The sequence below is a fragment of the Dendrobates tinctorius genome, unplaced genomic scaffold (assembly GCF_039654945.1).
Source record: "Dendrobates tinctorius isolate UK_male_01 unplaced genomic scaffold, ASM3965494v1 ptg000075l, whole genome shotgun sequence".
Lineage (NCBI taxonomy): Eukaryota > Metazoa > Chordata > Amphibia > Anura > Dendrobatidae > Dendrobates > Dendrobates tinctorius.
In genome coordinates, this window is record NW_027361743.1 from 12661788 (window position 1) to 12682361 (window position 20574).

Sequence of the window (20574 nt, forward strand, 5' to 3'; positions counted from 1 at the left end):
GGCGACGAATTCCAGGACGTCCTTGCGAAGAGAAGGCCACCAATAATGACAGGAGACGAGAGAGTCTTTTTAACACCTGCATGTCCCGAGAATCTAGATGAATGGCCCCAACGTAGAACCTTCAGTATGTCTCTACTTCGAACAAGGGTTTTACCGGACGGTGGGGACACCATGTTTAGTGGAGCCACAGTAAGGATTTTGGCAGGGTCGATAAGATGTGCAGGACCCTCCTCCTTATCCACTGATAAGAATGACCGCGATAAGGCATCGGCCTTGATGTTCTTGTCCCCAGGCCGGAAGTTAAGTTCGAAGTCGAAACGTTCGAAGAACAGCGACCATCTGGCTTGTCGAGGGTTAAGCCTTTGAGCGGAGTGAAGCTAAGCCAAATTCTTATGATCCATGAAGATGGTGAACGGATGTATGGCTCCTTCAAGCAGGTGACGCCATTCCTCAAGAGCCAACTTTATGGCCAGCAGTTCTCTATCTCCTATAGCATAGTTTCGTTCGGGAGCGGAGAAGGCTTTGGAAAAGAATCCGCAGGTGAGAGTTCGGCCGGAAGAAGATTTTTGCATAACAACAGCTCCAGCTCCCACTGAGGATGCGTCGACTTCTAGAATAAATGGCTTGTTGGTATCCGGGCGATGAAGTACTGGTGACTTAGCGAATTCTTGTTTCAAAGCTTCAAAAGCATCCAGGGCTTCGGAAGGCCAGAGGTTGGGGTTGGCACCTTTGCGGACAAGCGCGGTAATAGGTTTAGTTAGAGACGAAAAGTGGGGAATGAATTGCCTATAGTAATTGGCAAATCCCAAAAAACGTTGAATGGCCTTTACACCCAGAGGACGTGGCCATTTGAGGACTACAGAGACTTTCTCGGGGTCCATCTCCAACCCCGAGCTCGAGACGATGTATCCCAGAAAAGGCCAAGAAGTTTGCTCAAAAATGTACTTCTCCAACTTAGAGAAAAGGTTGCTTTCTCGGAGAAGTTGAAGGACTTGGCGAACATCTCGACGATGTGTGGCCAGATCGGGGGAGAAGACCAAGATATCGTCCAGGTAGACTACGACACAAGAGTAGAGAAGATCCCGAAAGATGTTGTTGACGAGTTCCTGGAACACTGCAGGGGCGTTGCAGAGGCCAAACGGCATAACCAAGTATTCATAGTGCCCATCTCGCGTATTAAACGCAGTTTTCCACTCATTCCCAGAGCGTATGCGCACGAGGTTGTAGGCTCCACGTAAATCGAGCTTGGTGAACACTCGCGCTCCCCTCAGACGATCAAAGAGCTCAGAGATGAGCGGCAGGGGGTATTTGTTCTTGATCGTGATGTGATTCAAGCCACGGTAGTCGATGCACGGACGTAGTGACTCATCCTTGTTTTTCACAAAAAAGAAGCCTGCTCCAGCAGGGGATGAAGACTTTCGAATAAAAGCTCTGGCTAGATTGTCTTGAATGTATTCAGACATGGCTTGATTCTCCGCAGATGAGAGGGGATAAATTCTTCCGCGAGGCGGGGTGGTTCCAGGAATCAGCTCGATGGGACAATCGTAGGGACGGTGCGGAGGGAGAGTCTCAGCCTCTCTTTTGTCAAAGACATCAGAAAAAGCAGCGTAGGCCAATGGCAACCCGGCGGGGACTGGGGAAGGAGAGGGATTACATACGGGGCGCACCGACAGCAGACACCGACAGGACTCCCCCCAGCGCAAAACGTTGCCAGTATGCCAATCCAACGTGGGCTCGTGGAGCCGCAACCACGGGAGACCGAGGAGGATAGGATGGGAGATCCCTGCTAAAACAAGAAATGTAATTTTCTCCTGTGCAGGGCCCCTATTTGCAATTCTACCTCTAGAGTCACATGAGTCACGGCCTCCTGCAGGGGACGACCATCAATGGACGCAAGAACCTGGGGGTTCTCCAGGGCTCTCACAGGGACAGAAAATTTATTAACCTCCTCAAGTCTAATAAAATTTCCGGCAGCGCCCGAGTCCACGTAGGCCGTGAGAGAAGCCCGCTTCCCACCCACACGCAGGAGGGCAGACAGGGTGAGGGGTTGAGAGGTTTTGCATGCGCCTAGGGAGGCCTCTCTTACCTGGCCTAGGCAAAGAAGTTTTCCGGACGCTCAGGACGAGATCGGAGTAGGTGGGAGCTGCTGCCGCAATAGAAACACAGGCCCTGAAGACCTCTCTCCCTACGACGTTGGTCCGAGAGCTTAAGGCGGTCCACCTGCATAGGTTCGGGAACGGAGACAGGAGCGGAGGTCCTCGGTCGAGGACTGGGCGGTCTGCGAACAGAAGAAATAGGACGGGAAACCCTTCTCTCCCTGGCTCGTTCCTGGAACCGGAGATCAATTCGGATGGCCAGGGAAATTAGATCCTCCAAAACTGTTGGGGTATCACGACCAGCCAGCTCGTCCTTGATACGTCCCGAGAGGCCTCGCCAAAAGGCGCCCACCAGTGCCTCGTTATTCCAGCCTATATCAGAAGACAAAGTTCTGAACTGTATGGCGTAATGACCAACCGTCTGAGAACCTTGGCAGAGGTTGAATAGTGCCTCCGTGGTGGAGGCGAGACGGCCCGGCTCGTCAAAAACTCGCCGAAAAGTGTCCAAAAATACTGATAGCTGAGTGACCACTGGGTCGTCCCGCTCCCAGAGGGGATTGACCCAAGCCAAGGCATCCCCCTCCAAATGGGAGATGATGAAGGCCACCTTGGCCCGGTCAGTTGGATACTGTTGGGGCAGCAATTCAAAGTGAAGGCGGCACTGGTTTAAAAAACCCCGGCATAATTTAGCGTCACCATTATACCGAGGTGGCTTGGCTAAGCGCGGAGGAGAATGGGAAACAGGAGTGGAGGCAGAGGCGGACGATTGTAGGGAGAGTAATCGGGCGTCCACAGACGCCATGCAAGTGAGAATGTGGGTCTGGGTATCACGCTGCTACACTAATTCTTGTTGTAAGCCCGCCAACTGGGCAGCGTTACCAGGGTAAGAGGATTGGAGGGCGGACAGACGCGAGTCCATGGTTTTCATGAAGGACATGATTTGTGTCTGATTCTCCCAAAGGAAAATCAATTCCTTTTGCGCAGCCGAGGCTCCAGCGGGGTCCATGGCCTGACTGTACTGTTACGGTTGCTGTTACGGGGAAGCTAGAGAACAACCCGGAAGTGGACCCTCTGGGTCACGGCTCCAGAACCCCCGAGGGCGAGCAGCCCAGGTGATGACCACCCCCTATATAGGGAGTGTTAGGGGCAGGCCCACGGAGGGTAGAACCGTGACGGCCGGAACCAAAGGGGCGACTGGGTCAGCTAGGAGAGGATACACAGATATGCCGGACAGCGATGGAGCTTGAACCTGTGGAGGAGGGACAGCGAAGCGGGCTCAGAGGGTGGCTCAGACGAGAGGCTGTAACAGAGAGGAAACAATGGATGAGGCAGGATAGGGAGACACGGCAGGAGGACAGAGGGACACACACAGTAGAGCAACCAGGGCAGAGAGGATAGAGGCTGACAAAGAGAGAGCGCTAGAGGCGCAGACACAAGGGGGCCAGAGTCAGAGTGAACGCTGCAGGAGACAGCGTCACCGAAGTTGACAGTCAGGCACCTTACCTGACAAAGCCCAAATCCTAAATAGCCGGTGGGCGCCGCCATGTTGGGGGCGGCGCCGACCGCGTCATACTACCCAGGAGGCAGAGCGCCGGGATCTCCAGAGTGCGCGGGTGCCCGACGCCGGGGAACCCGGAAGCCAGGCGCGGGGACGCGCTGGGACCCGAGAACGCGCCGAGAGGAGCGCGCCGAAGTCGGGACCCTAACATATATGGGGCTCCTGTTTCAATATGGATGTTCAAAAACATTTAACCTACTGATGTCTCAATTAATTTTATTTTTATTGGTATCTATTTTTATTTTTGAAAATTATCAGTAGCTGTTGCATTTCCCACCCTAGGCTTATACGCGAGTCAATAAGTTTTCCCAGTTTTTTGTAGCAAAATTAGGGGCCTCGGCTTATACTCAGGTTGGCTTACACTCAAGTATACAATACTATTGATGTTCTCATTTATAAATCAGTATACGTGTTATCTGGATATTTAACATGTAAATTATTAAAAAATATATATATAATTATTGCAAAAACATTTTTTAATTTTATCTTTTATAATAATGGATGAAAAATCATTATAATAACATTGCAGTCTATGAAAGAGATAGGCAAACTTACTGTCATACATTTGCAACTGTTTTTCCAACATAATAATATATTATTATTACTCCTGCCAGAAGACAAGTCACATGATCTCCTGACACTCCTGACTATATCTTTAAAAAACATATATTAAAATGGATATACTTGCTTTTAAATATACAGTATCTGTCTGCATCAGTTTTACAACAGATAGAATTTTTATTTATTTTTTTCTACAATATAAAAACATGTAGCTTTCAAAATTGAAAAAAAAATGTTGTGTTAAGAGGCCTTAAACAACCAGATAAGGCCTCATAATAACCAAGCAGAGATTATTTTAATTATTTTTAAATAAAACACGTAAAGCGAATATCTGGCGAAAGTCAGTTATCAGCTGTGCCCAGGACAGGCGATAACTTATAGAACGGTGGTGGAGCCGCTGGGAACCGCATGGATCAACAGAACAGGGCACTTTACAATAGAGTGGCAAAGCGCATATATAACCACCTCTCCATTCATTGTTTATGAGTACAGCTGGGAAAAGCAGAGTGCAGCACTTGGCAGTCCTATAGATAATGCATGGCATGGCGGATGGGCATGTGCACCGCTGCTCAATTCTAAGGTTAAATACAGTTTCCATATTAGACAATTGCTGTGCATCTGTAAAGAATCGGATGCTATATGGTGTCACCACATGGAATATGATTTTTTTTTTTTACATATAGGCCGATTCGGAACATGTCCGAGAATTGGATTGCTCTCACCCATACAAGTCTATGGGTGTGTGTGAAACATCAGACTGCACTCAGATGTCACCACGAGTGCAGTCCGATTACCGCAGGTGTCAGGAATGGAGATATTACTTCCTTCGTCTCTTTTGCACCTGTGCGGCGATCCTCTCATGCGAGACAGTCAGAGCACTGACACTCGGCTACCGCAGCAGAGTTTGAGTAGCCTTATCATTTGCATATCCGATGCGCTTCTGTTGGATGCTATATGCTAATGTGACTCCGGCCTTATTCCCAAAATAGATAAAAATTCCCTGTCCATAGGATAAGAGATAACTCACTGATTGTTGGGTGTCCAAACGCTGGAACCCCTGACAATCCAGACAAGAGGGCACCACAGAGGCCAAGTCTTAGGCTGAGTGCAGACGTCCTTTTTTGCCCTGCAGATTTTTCCGCGCAGAATTGAAGAAATCCGCAGGTCAAATGACCTGCGTTTCTCCTGCAGATTTCTTCCATTTTTAATGAGGTTTTCTTGCGGTTTTTGTGCGGTTTTCCCCCTGCGGATTTGGAGACGGGAGGTGGAAAACCGCACAAAAGAAGTGACATACTGCGGATTTTGTACCGCAGGAAAACCGCGCGGAAAAATCCACAGCGTCTGCACAGCGGGGTTTTTTTTACATTGATTTACATGCTACTGTAAATCTCACTGCGGATCCGCAGGAATTCTGCATCGTGTGCACACAGCCTTACAGTGTGTGCACACGGTGCAGATTTTGCTGCGGATCCGCAAGCAATGTACAGTACGTTATCCAATGGCTTGTAAAAACCGCAGTGCACATGCTGCGAATTTTTCCGCGTGGATTTGCTGCGGTTTAAAATACGCAGCATGTCAATTCTTTCTGCGGATTCCGCTGCAGTTTGACACCGATTCCATTGTACATGCGTCAAAATGCAGGGGCAAACCGCAGGCAAATCTGCAGGAAAACCGCAGGTCATTTTACCTGCGGAGTTACCTGAAAATGCGTGCGGAAAAATCCACACTGTGTGCACTAACCCTTAAGCTACGTTCACACGGTCAGTATTCCACATCAGTATTTGTAAGCCAAAACCAGGAGTGGGGATAAATACAGAAGTGGTGACGTGTTCCTATTACACTTTTCCTCTGATTGCTCATAACCTGGTTTTGGCTTACAAATACTGAGGTAATATACTGACCAAATATTGACTGTGTGATTGTAGCCTTATGCCAAGATACACTACCATCTTAATATATACTTACCTAAAATTGTCCGTCACCCACTTCCGTCCGGACGTCCTCAAATCCCATAATTCACCGCGTCGACTGGAAGCACGCTGACCGCCATATTGGAACACCCAAGTAATTGATGTTCCAATATGGCTCCCAGCCCCTTGAGCAGTACCACCAGCGGGTCACCGCCGGACCCCCCACCGCTGGGACTCCCCCGCCCCCGCCGCAAGGACCCCTCCCCACCGCTGGGATCCAGGCCACTGCTGGGATCCAGACTGCCAGGGAGCCGTAGAAAAAGGATTCACTGCGCCTGTGCGACTTAAGATAGCATCAGGCCTCCATCTAGTGTTCATATATCTGAGAAAATCAGTCTGATGATGCTAATCAGGGCTTACACTCACTTGCAAGAGATTCAATTCTCGTGCGATTCTCTTTGCAAGTGAGTTTGAGCCCTCACACTCTGATCAGTGCAGGACCTGATTTTCTTGGATGAGAATAGAAAAACAAATCTCCACCTTCTCTGTTAAGTCTGTCCGTGAAAATCGGACCCACTCGGATGTCATCTGAGTGCGGTCTGATTTTTTCCATAGACCCATAGGCATGAAAGAACGAATGTGATCAGATAATCAGATGCAACTCGTATATGGTGCAATTGTTTTCCTCGATCTGAGGAAAAGTAAAAATTGAACATGAGCACATCCCCATAGAATATTATTGGGACAAGTGCTATCTGCCCAAAGGATGGATAGGACTCTTCCGATTTTTTCGGTTGTGTGCACGAGCCGTTAGTGCTGTTCTTGGATTCCTCGAACAGTCCTATACTCAGTGCACAATGAATAACATGGGCATCCCTGCTCCACTGAAGATGGGTATCTGCAAGCCCCATTCTCAGGGTTCTGGAACTCCAGTTTCAGGATAATTGGGAGGGGGGGGGATGAATTAACAAGTGATCCACTATCTTTTGGAAAGGGGATATCTTGATATTTTTGGCACAATCCTTTAAAGTTTGCCGATCCCACTATTAACGAGCATCCAATCTTCTACTGCTTCATGGGGACTCCCAGCTCTACCCTTATCTCTTATCCAGATGATGGGAGGTGGAGGAGGGGGGAGGAAGATCAGGCATGTTAAATTTGACTGCCTGATCCTTTTGTCTTTATGGCACATACGTTTCGAGAGGTGACAGTCAGCGGCTTACTCCCATCTCACCATAGAAAACACATTCATTCTAGGCCAGACCAAATGGATGAATAAACACCTTATAAATGAAATATTGCAGCGTAACATTTCTGGGAACACAATGCATCATTATAAAGTTCGGTGCCGTCCGAAAGTCTAAGCTTTATAATAAAGTAATTATCACACTGTATGGCACCGGGACAGAAAAATGCATTCTCCTAAAGCAAAGGCCTCCAGGCTCACACAAAATCTCTATATAAATATGAGTCATGGTGCGAACAAGGAGACAGCAGCAATAGTCAGATCTTCTCCCCTTGGAAGGTTCCCAACAAAATTCCCACTCCAGCAATGGAAACCGAGACATAACTTCAGATTACAGTCAAGTACTGTAGTGCGGGCGCCCACGCATTCTGCTGACGCTTCTTATAATGTAGCTTAAAGGGAACCTGTCAGCAGGATTGTGCACAGTAACCTACCGACAGTGTCAGGTCGGCGCCATTTTACTGATTACAATGATACCTGGGGATGAAATCTGTCTTGTGGTTGTTGTGTAATCTTTATTTGTAGTTTTCAGTTAGTGAGATTCTAGTGCCCGGGGCGGCCTGTGTTTGTATGGGGGGCCATCATGTGGTGCTCTGATTGCATATGCATCCTTAAGGGCTTATGACAGGTCACAGAACCTTCGGTGACCTGTCTCCTATCTTAAATACTGCGCTTGCGCGGTTCATATTGTGGTCTTTGGAAAAAAAAAATTGCCTACAGTAAAATGGCTCCCTTCCAAAAACAACAAAATTTTTGGGTTTTGATCCGGATCACGGCTAAAATATGCCCACTGAAATCGATGGACATGTGGAAAAAAAAAACATGCACACAGAGAGAACATCCATAGGTCATTTAAGCTTTTTTTTCCCATTTTTAATTATTTAAAGGGGTTGTTCAAGACTTTAACATTGATGGCCTATAGGCTCTCCTGCTGATCAGGTATTCCGAAAGTAGGCGGAGGTCGGAAACTGCACAGCACAGCCCCATCGGCAGAACTGAGGCCGCGACGGGGAACTGCACATCCGCCTGCTATTGATTAGAATCGGTGGTGGATGTGCAGTACCGGCCGCTATACACTCGACGGGACAATGCTAGCTGCTGCTGATACTGGGAACCGCTGATCGGGGGGGCGCAGTATGTCGCACCTCCGCTGATCAGACAGTGATGACCTATCCTTCGGGTAGGCCATTAATGTTGAACCCATTTAGGCTAGTTTCACACTAGCGTTTCCTGGAGCTGCGTCGGGCTGCACACGGCCACGCCTCCTCCTGTCAGCTCCGCCTATGAGTGCATGACTCTGCATGTGACCTGCGTACCTTATCTTTAGCATTGGGTACGCAGGCTGTGTGCAGGTATGCGTTTGCTGGTGCATGCGTCCTTTTGACGGTGCGCCGACCTGCACCACACGCACCGTGTTGCATTTTGGTGTGCTCGGCGCACCATCAAAAGGACGCATGCGCCAGCAAACGGATACCTGCGCACGGCCTGCGTACCCAATGCTAAAGATAAGGTACGCAGGTCGCATGCACCCATAGGTGCAGCTGACCGGAGGAAGCGCAGTCGTGGGCGGAGCTTAGCGGCGGCTGTGCGCAGCCTGACGCAGCTCCAGAAACGCTAGTGTGAACCTAGCCTTCATGAGGGGGAATAAGTTTGGATTTGCTTTTTCTTAGGACACATGGATGCCGCACTGATGGTAAACACGGACGCAAGGACCGAAATTAGATGAAAATTGGATCCAGCGCACTGATGGAAATTATTTTTTCGTATGCAAAAAAAAAAAATCAAAACATAAAGACGACTCTCTTTTACTTATATTCCCTATGACAAACAGGAGCAGACGGGACCCCAGTGTGTGACCAGAGGCAGGACCCCCAGCCATCACACCGTGCAGCCCGCCAGTCAGGATCTTCACGGGAATTCCCCGTGCCAGTTCTGCCAAACAATCAGTAAAGAAGCAAACACGCGTGTCTACAATGTAACCCGTCGCTGAGGAGTAACCAGCCGCTTGTAATGGAGACTTCCCTCCCTGCGGTCACTGCTGGGTATAACTGCACACGGGTCTGCTCACAGTGCTCAGTGAGGTCCCCCCGAGGGACAGACACCCCGCTCCCCGGCCGGCAGCCCCAGCGTTATTACCTCTCCTGCCGTCCCCTCCACACGGCCAGCTGCGGTGTCACACTCAAAACCTTCCGCAACTTTCACTTTCCCCTCTGCCCAGCAGGTGGCGCACAGCTTTAGCACATATCCATACCTAGAATAACCATATAAACAGCCGGTCACGTATCGAAAGTGTCTCAAAGGAAACAAAAACTATCCTCGTTACGCAAAGCAACCAATCAGATCGTAGCTTTCATACTACAACCATCTCTGGTAAAATGAAAGCTGCGCTATGATTGGTTGCTATGGGCAACAGACCCGTTTCCTTGTAGATCCTTCTGCTAAATGTGCCTCTTTATGTCCCGAGATGAGTCGCGTACACCCACAACACACCGGCCACCCCTGAAAAGTGTAAAAAATAAAAATGACAAGACATTCCCTCCACTAAAGGTCCAGTTATGTGGTTGATACCGTGACGACAGGCGGCGGCGTGCCTGCGATGTCAGATACGACAGGACGTCAATTTTCGGGGGGGGTTTTCATAATGGGATGAACAAAAAAAACTATAACTATTAAATGATGACTGGAAAATATGTCATTATTGATGACAACTCTGTGGCCGGGCAGTGATAGCTACCTATAGCGTATGGCCGCTACCACAGGCTCCAGCAGGGACATCCACCGACACATAAGTAATGGAGAACTGCATAAATAGCAATTCCTTCATATAGTGTGAGGCTAATATCCCAGTATAAGGCCGCGTGCACACGCTCAGTATTTGGTCAGTATTTTACCTCAGTATTTGTAAGCCAAAACCAGGAGAGGGGGATAAATCCAGAAGTGGTGACGTGTTTCTATAAGGTCGGGGTCACACTAGCGAGTGCAATGCGAGAAACTCGCCTCAATACCCAGCACTGCCGCCGGCGGATCGGACCGGAGCGCTCAGCTGCATAGAAATACATGCACCGCACACTCCGGTCCCGAGTGCCGGCAGCAGTCGCAATTGCACTCACAAGTGTGACCCCGGCCTTACACTTGTCCTCTGATTGTTCCACTCCTGGTTTTGGCTTACAAACACTGAGGTAAAAAACTGACCAAATACTGAGCGTGTGAACGCGGTCTTATAGTCGGTGGGGTTGGTCACTCATCTGTATATTTTGCAGACCGCGTTTTCTCACCAAGGACAGGTCTATTTTTGATTACGTAACAGATCGAACCCTACAATACAAGTCTGTGGAGGAATCGGACAACGCTCAGGTGCCGTCTTTCTGCTGTCCGTTTTTCACAGTCTGATACGAGAAGCCTGAGAAACCTCCATTTTTTTTTCACATGACAAAGACTGATTAAAGTCTGAAGGTAAAAACCGATCACAGTCGGACCGTTTTTTTTTTTCTGTGCATGTGAAAAATCACCTACATGTGAACGTGGCCTAAGGCCATAAGAACAACTGAAATATTGTCTTTTTTTGCTCAGAAAAAGTAAAATGGACCTTTTTCATCCGTATGCTGTTCTTTCTGTCCATTTTCTTGCTTTTCTTTTTTTTTTACATTCACAGTTAAAGAAAAAAAACAAACCCTAGTGCAGTTTCTTCTATAATATTTGCAATGGATTTGCGTAAGAATGGATGTGATACACCCACTGCGCTTTTTTTTATGCAGAGTAAGGCCGGGGTCACACTGGCGAGGAATACGGGAGAGTGAGAGGCGCAAAAAGCCCGCATTAGACACGGACAAATGATTTTCTATGGGGTCCCTCGCACCAGCCGTATATTTCTCCTCAGTATCCTGCGCTCCGTGCCACTCGCAGCATGCTGCGATTGTCAGCGTACTACGCCCGTAATACGCCAATGCAAGTCTATGGGTGCGCAAAAAATACGGATTACACACGGACCACACATGTGACTTGCGAGAAATACGCACCAGGTGTCTTTAGAAACCCTGTCATAGGGATCCATTATATGTCCATTTTGCAAGCCTGCGAGAAAATCTCGCCATACGGATGCCATACGGATTACATACGGATGCTGACATGCGCAAAATACGCAACCACACCTTGATTACGGATGACATAAGGATCATTATTTAGGGGCTATTCATCCGTATTACGCATCTAAAATACTGACTGTATTTTGCGTCGGTTAGTGTGACCCCGGCCTAAATGTTTCTGAAATCCTCCACATGTTAGTTCCTCTTGCTGTAAAAACGTAGAATCATAGAATGGTAGAGTTGGAAGGGACCTCCTGGGCCATCTGGTCCAACCCCCTGCTCAAAGCAGGATTCGCTAAATCATCCCAGTCAGATGTCTGTCCAGCCTCTGTTTGAAGACTTCTATTGAAGGAGAACTCACCACTTCTTGTGGCAGCCTGTTCCACTCATTGATCACTTTAACTGTTAAAAAGTTTTTTCTAATATCTAATCTGTGTCTCCTCCCATTGAGTTTCATCCCATTGCTTCTAGTCTTTCCTTGTGCAAATTAGAATAAAGATGATCCCTCTACAATGTGACAGCCCTTGAGATATTTGTAGACAGTTATTAAGTCTCCTCTCAGTCTTCTCTTTTGCAAACTAAACATTCCCAAATCCTGCAATCTTTCCTCATAAGACAAGGTTTGCAGACCGGTCACCATTCTGGTCACTCTTTTCTGAACTTGCTCCAGTTTGTTGATGTCTTTTTTAAAATGTGGTGCCCAAAACTGGACACAGTATTCCAGATGAGGTCTGACCAAAGAGGAGTAGAGGGCAATAATGACTTCACGTGATCTAGACTGTATGCTTCTGTTAATACATCCTAGAATTGCATTTGCCTTTTTTGCTGCTGCATCACACTGTTGACTCATATTCAGTCTGTGATCTATTAGTATACCCAAGTCTTTTTCACATGTGCTGTTGCTTAGCCCTATTCCTCCCATTCTGTATATGCTTCTTTCATTTTTATTGCCCAGATGTAGTACTTTGCATTTTTCCCTGTTAAAAACCATTCTGTTAGTTGCTGCCCACTTCTCCAGTTTATTTAAATCTTTTTGAATCCTCTCTCTCTCTTCTCTAGTATTAGCTATCCCTCCTAGCTTTGTGTCATCAGCAAATTTAATCAGTTTACCCTCAATTCCTTCACCTAAATAATTGATAAACATGTTGAACAATACAGGGCCCAGGACAGAGCCCTGTGGTACCCCACTTGAGACATTCTTCCAACTGGATGTGCAGCCATTTACGACCACTCTTTGAGTCCGATCACTAAGCCCAGTTTTGAATCCACCTAACAGTTGCCTTGTCCATTCCATACTTAGTCATTTTTTCAATAAGAATTGCGTGAGATACTTTGTCAAATGCTTTGCTGAAGTCAAGATATACTATATCCACAACATTTCCCTGATCCACCCAATCAGTGATTCTGTCATAGAAGGAAAATAAGTTAGTCTGACATGACTTATTAGTTACAAACCCATGCTGACTCTGTTTAATCACTTCATTTTTATCCAGGTATTGACATACATGTTGTTTAATAATTTGTTCAAAGATCTTTCCCAGTATAGAAGTCAGACTCACCGGCCTATAGTTGCCTGGGTCCACCTTCTTCCCCTTTTTGAAGATAGGAACAACATTTGGTCTTCTCCAGTCTTCTGGGACATCTCCTGTTCTGCAAGAATTTTCAAAAATTATGGAGAGGGGTTCAAAAATTTCTTCTGCTATATCCTTCAGTACTCTGGGGTGTAATTCATCTGGACCTGGAGACTTCAATTCATTTAGGTTAGCTAAGTGTTTCCTTACTGTCTTTCTGTTTATAGATATCCTGGATTCTTCTATTCCCTTAATAGGACAGTGAAGAACAGTTGATGTTACATTTCCTTTCTGAGAGAAAACAGATGCAAAATAGGAATTTAAAAGTTCGGCCTTCTCAACATCCTGTCTTACCATTTCATCATTTTCATCCTGTAAAAATCCTATTATTATTATTATTATTATTATTTATTGTTATAGCGCCATTTATTCCATGGCGCTTTACATGTGAGGAGGGGTATACATAAAAACAAGTACAATAATCTTAAACAATACAAGTCATAACTGGTACAGGAGGAGAGAGGACCCTGCCCGCGAGGGCTCACAATCTTCAAGGGATGGGTGATAATACAGTAGGCGAGGGTAGAGCTGGTCGTGCAGCGGTTTGGTGGATCGGTGGTTACTGCAGGTTATAGGCTTGTCGGAAGAGGTGGGTCTTTAGGCTCTTTTTGAAGGTTTCGATGGTAGGTGAGAGTCTGATATGTTGTGGTAGAGAGTTCCAGAGTAGGGGTGATGCGCGAGAGAAATCTTGTATGCGATTGTGGGAAGAGGAGATAAGAGGGGAGTAGAGAAGGAGATCTTGTGAGGATCGGAGGTTGCGTGCAGGAAAGTACCGGGAGACGAGGTCACAGATGTACGGAGGAGACAAGTTGTGGATGGCTTTGTATGTCATGGTTAGGGTTTTGTAATGGAGTCTCTGGGCAATTGGGAGCCAGTGAAGGGATTGACAGAGGGGAGAAGCTGGGGAATAGCGGGGGGACAGGTGGATTAGTCGGGCAGCAGAGTTTAGAATAGATTGGAGGGGTGCGAGAGTGTTTGAGGGGAGGCCACAGAGCATGAGGTTGCAGTAGTCAAGGCGAGAGATGATGAGGGCATGGACTAGGGTATTTGCAGATTCTTGGGTGAGGAATGAACGGATGCGTGAAATATTTTTGAGTTGAAGTCGGCAGGAAGTGGAAAGGGTTTGGATATGTGGTTTGAAGGAGAGATCAGCGTCAAGGATTACTCCGAGGCAGCGAGCTTGTGGGACTGGGGAGAGTGGGCAGTCATTTACTGTAATTGATAGGTTCGTAGGGGGGGGTCACGTGAGATGGGGGAAAGATGATGAATTCTGTTTTGTCCATGTTGAGTTTCAGATATCTAGTGGAGAAGAAGGATGAAATAGTGGACAGACATTGAGGGATTCTGGTTAGTAGGGAGGTGATATCTGGTCCAGAGATGTAGATCTGTGTGTCATCAGCATAAAGATGATACTGAAAGCCATGAGATTCTATGAGCTGTCCCAGGCCAAAGGTGTAAATAGAGAACAGCAGGGGCCCAAGGACTGAACCTTGTGGGACTCCGACAGATAGGGGGCGAGGTGAGGAGGTGGTGTGTGAGTGGGAGACGCTGAATGTCCGGTCTGTTAGGTATGATGAGATCCAGGAGAGGGCCAAGTCTGTGATGCCGAGGGATGAGAGGGTCTGTAATAATAGGGAATGGTCCACTGTGTCAAAGGCAGCCGACAGGTCCAGGAGGAGGAGGACAGAGTAGTGTCGCTTGCTCTTGGCAGTTAAGAGGTCATTGGTGACCTTAGTAAGGGCAGTTTCAGTGGAGTGGTGTGACCGGAAGCCAGATTGTAAGCGGTCGAAGAGGGAGCAAGAAGAGAGATGGGAGGACAGTTCAAGGTAGACGTGTTGTTCCAGTAGCTTGGAGGCGTATGGGAGAAGTGATATAGGGCGATAGCTAGATACAGAGGATGGGTCAAGAGAGGGCTTTTTGAGGATAGGTGTGATGGAGGCATGTTTAAAGCTTGAGGGGAAAACACCAGTTGTTAGTGATAGGTTGAAGAGATGGGTTAGGGTTGGGATGAAGACTGTGGTGAGGTTCGGGATGAAGTGGGATGGGATCGGGTCGAGTGCACAGGTGGTGAGATGTGATCTTGAGAGTAGAGTGGAGAGTCGATCTTCTGTAATGGTGGAGAAGTTGGTTTTGAAGGTGGAGGGCTGGGAAGTCGGGAGGAAGGGCTCTGGGGGTTGTTGACCAAAACTGTCCCTGATGTTATCAATTTTCTGCTTGAAAAATGAGGCAAAGTCTTCAGCTGAGATGAGTGGGGAGGGAGGAGGTGCTGGGGGGCGGAGGAGAGAATTGAAGGTGTTGAATAACTGTTTAGGGTTGTGAGACAGGGAGGATATGAGAGATGAGAAGTAGGTTTGTTTAGCTGTGGCGAGTGTGGTTTTGAAAGTAGTGAGGGACTGTTTGAATGCGATGAAGTGCTCGTTGGAGTGGGATCTTTTCCATCTGCGCTCAGCAGCCCTGGAAGCTCGCCTCAGCTCTTTGGTCAGGCTGGTGTGCCAGGGCTGTCTGTTGATTTTGCGAGTTTTGGTATGTGTAAGTGGGGCAGCGGATTCCAAAGCTACAGCTATTGTGGTGTTATATAGAGCGGCAGCGTCATCCGCATTGTGTAAGGAACTTATATCTGTAAGAGGGAGGAGGGATTCAGAGAATGAGTGTAGGTCAAGGTGTTTAAGATTCCTGCGAGGGTGTGAAAGTTTGTGGGGTGGGGATTGTAGACATGGAGTGAAGAGGGAAGAGAATGTGAGCAGGTTGTGGTCAGAGAGAGGAAGAGGTGAGTTAGAGAGGTTAGATAGGGAGCAGAGGCGGGTGAAGATGAGGTCCAGTGTGTGGCCATCTTTGTGGGTGGCTGTAGAAGACCATTGAGTGAGGCCGAAGGAGGAAGTGAGAGATAGAAGTTTGGTGGCAGCTGAGAGGGAAGTGTCAATGGGGATGTTGAAGTCGCCCATGATGATAGTAGGGATGTCCGCGGAAAGGAAATGAAGTAACCAGGTGGTGAAGTGGTCAAAGAAGGTGGTGGCTGGCCCTGGGGGGCGGTAGATGACAGCCAGTTGGAGGTTGGAGGGGGAGTAGATGCGCACAGAGTGCACCTCAAAGGAAGGGAGGGTAACAGAGGGTGGCAGTGGGATTGGGGTGAAGGAGCAGGTATCTGACAGGAGAAAACCAACTCCTCCACCATGTTTGCAGCTGGGGCGGGGGGTGTGAGAAAGGTGGAAGCCGCCATACGAAAGTGCAGCAGGAGAGGCTGTGTCAGAAGGGGTGAGCCAGGTTTCGGTGATGGCGAGGAAGGAGAGTTTGGTAGTAACAAAAAGATCATGGATGTAGGAAAGCTTGTTGCAGACAGAGCGAGCGTTCCACAGAGCTCCTGTTAGTGGGACTGGGGAAGCGGGGGCTGGGTGAATGGGTATAAGGTTGGAGGTTATATATATATAAAAATTTAACAAAGGGCGATGTCAAAAAATCCTGCAGCTTCCAAAATTAGATTAAAAGGGATAAAAAAAAAAAGTTTAGAAAACAGGTTTATGGTTGTTTTCATAAAAAGAAGTCTAGTTTATAGTTCCCTCATTTTACCCCTATACAGTGTGCGCTAAATATATACAGTACAGACCAAAAGTTTGGACACACCTCATTCAAAGAGTTTTCTTTATTTTCATGACTACGAAAATTGCAGACCCACTCTGAAGGCATCAAAACCACGAATCAGCACGTGGAACCTATAGCATCTTTGACTTTTCTTTTACTTTTGACATATCCTCAAAATCCTTTATTATTGCTTTTGACGTCTCTTGCAAGCCTCAATTCGTTGTCAGCTTTAGATAATCTGATTTGTGCCCTGCAGGTTTTGCAGACAGCATTATATTCTTCTTTAGAAATGCCTCCCTCTTTCCATTTTATAAACTTTTTTTCTTCCTTTTTAGCATGTGCTTAAGTTCTGTGTTCATCCATCCTGGTTTCCTTAAATGCTTCCTCTTTTCGGAATTGTTAACAACTGTGCTTTGAGAACTTCATTTTTCAAGATTTCCCATCCTTCCTGGACATTTTTGTCTTTAAGGATATCCAGCCATTGGATCCCTCCAATTCTCTTTCTGAATCCCTTAAAATCTGCCTTTCTGAAATCTAACCTTGACGTCTGAGTCTTCACAGGTCTTCCTCCTCTAGTTATCCAAAATTCTAAAATAGCATGGTCGCTGCCTCCTAGGGTCCCAGCCACTTTTACCTCCTCAACCATTTCCTCCCTGTTTATAAGGATTAGATCCAAGGTAGCAGTTCCCCTTGTTTTCTCCCCTACCTTTTGGAAGATAAAGTTGTCAGCAAGAGAGGATAAGAATTTTCTTGACCTGTTAGTTTTGCCTGAGAGAGATTCCCCACAAATGTCTGGATAGTTGAAATCTCCCATGACAACTATGTCATATTTTTTGGAGAACTTGGCCATTTGATGCATAAAGAGTTCATCCATATCTTCAGCTTGCACAGGCGGTCTGTAGTAAATGCCTACAATGGTGTCCTTTCCATTGTTCTGTCCTTGTATTCTTACCCAAACAGTTTCCACAGAACTCCCAGTCTCTGAAGCTTCAATCTCTGTGCAGATATACGCGTTTCTAACATACAATGCGACACCTCCTCCTCGTTTATCAAGTCTGTTTCTTGCAAATAAGTTGTATCCTTCTAGCCTTGTATTCCAATCATGTGTATTGTCCCACCAAGTTTCAGTGATTCCAATGACATCATATTTCTTTTCCTGTGTTAGTAGTTCCAATTCTCCTTGTTTGTTGCCCATGCTTTGTGCATTAGTATAGAAACATTTTAGTTTGTGATTGGTTTCTCTTTCTCCAATATTTGTATTAATTAGATTCTTTTGTCTTTGTTCTTCCTTTTCACTTCTAATAGCAGAGTTCTCAATAGCATTTGTCAGGTGTATGGCTTTTTCTGGCCTTTTGCTTCCCTTCCCATGTTGTTCTAGTTTAAAGCTCTCCTGATAAGTGTAGCAAGGCGACGTCCAAATACATGTTTTCCAGTCTTTTTTTTTTTGTGTGTGGATTTTACCCATGAACTTTAATGAGACGAGAAACAGCTGCAGGTGAAAATCGCATCTGTGGTTTTAGTGCGTTTGCGCAGCAGAAACACACAAAAAACGCATGTGATCCAAACAAAATTATAGCAATAACGTTATCCGGAAGAATCCAGAACAAAGCGGTTTATAAACATGACATATTCAAGAAAAAAAGGACAAACACCGCAGGTGAAAAAAACACGATAAAACACACATAAATAAACACTAAAAAGGCAATGAAAGAACGTAAGTAACCTGGCTACGGGTATGGTCACACAGTGCTGTTTATACCGTATGAAAGACGCAGCATTGGCAGGACATGCAAAACACAAGCCGCGGAGACAACATCACGTGTTCCTCAACGCAAGCAATGACTAGCCAGGTCTCTCCCCGGGAAGGGCAGTCTCCAATGAAGGAAACCACCTATGCCAAAACATGGTATCCATCCACAGACAACTGTTTCGGGGTATTGCCCCTCATCAGTGTGGAGTAGGAAACTGGCTAGTAGGAGCAATGCCTAGTAGAAGACTGTGAAAAATGAGGATGAATGAACTCATGGAGATCAACATCCAACACTGTGGAGACACCATCACGTTTCTCAGCGCAGTGATTCTAGAGCAATGCCCCCATCCCTTATGGGAAATATGCAAAATGAGTGCGTTCATTCATCCTCATTTTTCGCATTGGCAGGACAGACACTGCCCACATCACAAGTGTTTATGATGATTTTTTTAATCAATTCATTTGATTAGGTAAAAACCCGTAGCAACAACTTTGATGGTTTAAAAAAACAACACACTTTTCAAGGAAAGAAAACTCACCGTGTGAATGAGAGCTTAGAAATCTCATTTATTTTGCAGCTACCATAAAATGCTATGGTTTTTTTTTCTGCATGGAAAAAACTGAGCAAAATCTCTACTTGTGAACAAGCCCTAACGCTGCGGTCCTCAATGACAGTCAGGAAGGTGAGTGACTTAGGCTGTGTGCACACGCTGCGGATTAGGTGTGGATTCCTCCGCGCGGATTTTGTAAAATCTGCAGGTGAAACCGCAGGTCAAAAGACCTGCGGTTTTTCATCTCCTCAATGGAGGAGATGGCAAACTGCAGCAGAATCCGCAGAAAGAATTGACATGTCAATTCTTTCTGCGGATTGAAAACCGCAGATAATCCGCGCGGAAAATTCCGCACCGTCTGCATTGCGGTTTTTGATTCCGATAGGGAATCATTGTACTGTACACCGCTGCGGAACCGCAGCAAAATCCGCAGCGTGTGCACACAGCCTTAGGCCATGTGCACACGATGCTGATTTGCAGTGGATCCGCAGCGGATTTTACCGCGCAGAAACGTTGCATATCCGCATTGTGATGTACAGTAGCATGTTAGTCAATTGAAAAAAAAAACCGCTGTGCAGACGCTGCGGATATTTCCGCGCGGTTTTCTTGTGGTTCAAAATATGCAGCATGTCACTTCTTTTGTGCGGTTTTCCACCTGCTCCATTCTCCAAATCCACAGGGGGAAACCGCACAAAAACCGCAAGAAAAAAGGAAGAAATCCGCAGGAAAAAATGCAGGTCATTTGATCTGTGGATTTCTTCAAAATCCGCAGGGCCAAAAAGTACGTGTGCACTTAGGGTGTGTGCACACATTGCGGGTTCTGCTGCAGATCTTTCCGCGCAGATTTGTCTAAATCCGCAGGTCAAAAGTCCTGCGGTTGATCTGCGGATTTAGTGCGTATTAGCCTGTGGTTTTCCCCTGCGGTTTGACACCTGATCATGGAGCAGGTGCCAAACCGCTGCGGAATCCGCACAAAGAAGTGACATGCTGCAGATTTAAGGCTGTGTGCACACGCTGCGGAAAAGGTGCGGATTCATCCGTGCGGATTTTGTACAATCCGCAGGTGAAACCGCAGGTCAAAAGACCTGCGGTTTTACCTGCGGATTGCTCTGCGGTTTTGCCCTGCGGTTTTTCATCTCCTCAATGGAGGAGATGGCAAACCGCAGGAGAATCCGCAGAAAGAATTGACATGTCAATTCTTTCTGCGGATTGAAAACCGCAGATAATCCGCGCGGAAAATTCCGCACCGTCTGCACTGCGGTTTTTGATTCCCATAGGGAATCATTGTACTGTACACCGCAGCAAAAACTGCTGCGGGTCCGCAGCGGCCAAAAAAACCGCTGCGGAACCGCAGCAAAATCCGCAGCGTGTGCACACAGCCTAAAACCGCAGCAAATCTGTGCGGAAAAATCCGCAACATGTGCACTTTTTCATTTTGCATAGACTTAAATGGTACTGTACAACGCAGCAGAAACTGCTGCGGATCTGCAGGGCCAAATCTGCTGCGGATCCGCAGTGGAATCCGCAACGTGTGCACACACCCTTAGGAACAAAACATCAAGCGGCTTTGGTAGTAACATGGCCACAAGGCCGTCACTAGGTGCCAAAGCGTA

General features: G+C 46.9%; 1 protein-coding gene across 1 annotated transcript in view; it reads right to left on the reverse strand.

Annotated features, from left to right (window-relative positions):
* The window catches only part of ATM (ATM serine/threonine kinase), a 286540-nt gene extending 276930 nt beyond the window's left edge, over window positions 1–9610 (reverse strand). Inside the window, exon 1 of the mRNA XM_073582995.1 lies at window positions 9508–9610. The gene's annotated coding sequence lies outside the window, so the exon portion shown is untranslated. The remainder of the gene's footprint in view (window positions 1–9507) is intronic.
* Between the last annotated feature and the right edge of the window lie 10964 nt (window positions 9611–20574).